This window comes from Limulus polyphemus, unplaced genomic scaffold (assembly GCF_000517525.1).
Source record: "Limulus polyphemus unplaced genomic scaffold, Limulus_polyphemus-2.1.2 Scaffold1474, whole genome shotgun sequence".
Lineage (NCBI taxonomy): Eukaryota > Metazoa > Arthropoda > Merostomata > Xiphosura > Limulidae > Limulus > Limulus polyphemus.
This window is the reverse complement of record NW_013667084.1, coordinates 148,604-150,740: the sequence shown is the minus strand read 5'-3', so window position 1 is coordinate 150,740 and position 2,137 is coordinate 148,604.

Here is a 2,137-nt window from a genome sequence, read left to right as displayed (position 1 = left end):
ATTCACAGCGATTCACACACTTTATTTACGGTGCCTACTGTTCGTTCGCTTGACTCAATTATTTATCTCCGATCTATCTGCCCATCGTGCTGGTTTTTCTCGCCAGGCTTATATATTAAAAAGAGGGCGTCTCGAATGCACTCGGGCCTTCACGATACTTCTAGAAACTCCAGCACGCACGATCCCAGCGTCGCGTGACTTCCGCTGTCGTAACAATATCAACAAATACTTTTCGTTCTTGTAAAAATTGAAACAAACAACAAATGAAAAATAGCTATTATTTCGAGTACGTATTGAACAATTAAAATAAATAACGAATTTGTCTTTGAAATATCATCAAATTCTGAGCAAAAATAATGAATAATAAAACGAAATCTAAACATAATAATAGTTGGTTTTAGTATACAGCCACATTGGGCTATATGCTATGTCCACTGTGGCGAATCGACCCCGGATTTTGGCGTTGGAAGTCCGAAACTTACCGCTTCTTCCGTCCCACCAAACATGCTCGCCCTTTCAGCCGTGGGGGCGTTATAATGAGAAAGTCAATCCAACTATTAGTTGGTAAAAGAATAGCCCAAGAATTGGCGGTGGGTAGTGATGACTAGCTGCTTTCCATCTGGTCTTACACTGCTAAATTAATGAAGGTTAGTGCAGATAGCCCTCGTGTAGCTTTGCGCGAAATTCAAAACAAACAAACAAACACCCCAGCGAAACAATAATAGTACTTATCTACTTCAAAACGTTGCGTGTTCATGGAAATATTTAACTTTAATAAAAGTTTTATTACATTATTATAAAGAATGCATATGCGTATGTAGGTATTACTTAATGTCTACCACGGAATGCACTTGTTCTTTTGGTTATTATGAAAACAAGTTTAACATTTAAATCTATATATCAAATATTTTGTTAAAGAAAATTAAAATTTTTATGTAATACTTTGACGTGTTAAAATGCACACACACACATATTGTTGTAAACTGCATTTTTAATGTTGTAATGTATTTGTTAACTAAAGAGAACTGTGGGTCATATGGGTGACACTAAGATCAGATAAGACTAAGAACACTTTGAAATTTCTAGAGTATTCGAAGGTATGTTATAAATAAGGGATCAGCGATCTATCCAGATATACTTAAGAATATAGTAAAGTGAATCAGTTAAGAGTTTGTTTTCAGTCAGGAAATAAAAATAAGTGGAATTTGTCGTTAGCACAGAGCAGACAGTGTCCTTTATGAACGTAAGCCGACAATAATAACCAATAATTTACGACAATGTAACTATTCAAGCTAATAGAAACATTAAGTAAGAAATTTGTTTGTTTGAAGTTAAGCACAAAGCTACACAATGGGCTATCTATACTCTGCCCACCACGGGCATCGAAACCCCGTTTTTAGCGTTGTAAGTTCGCAGACATGCCGCTGTGTCACTAGGAGGCAAGAAAGAAATAGACGATTTTTTTATCGTTTATGGACTGGTCTTCGAATTATTTTCACCAGATAATTTAAAATAATACACTAACGAAAGAACAATGTCCCAAGAATATATTTATTTCTGAATAATACGATTGTGTATTCTATAAAATTATCTATTGTGCACTCAGTTTGTTTTATATGTTCTGTCAACCTTAAAATTTCTAATATTTCCTAATATCTCTGGAAATACTTTATATGTGACTAAGGCCTCATTAATAATATTTATACATATATTAAAACTTGCAAGCAGTGTATTTGAATGATATGTTGAAAGGAAAAAAATGGTTTTGTATGCATTTGTTCGCATTCATTTCAATTACCGTTTATTCATGTACAGGGAACTAAGTTTAACATCCCTCTAGCGTTTATTTAAAGAACTTTGCTCAGATATTAAACGAGGTTGCTACGGTTTGAGTAGACTAGTAGATGTTGTGTATGTGTGAAGTTATTACTTCTGTGTGATTCGTAGAAGTTTGTAAGTTAAGATTTCTGTCAGTCATTAATTGCTTGTGATGATTTTGGTCTAAAGGATCATGTTCACCAGGTAATTTCTGGTATTGTAATCGTTTTCCTTAACTATAGAATAGTAAAAGAGAGGTTTTTAAAAATTTAATCTAGCTGTACGCAGGTACTGTTTACAGTACAGACGTACACTGAGG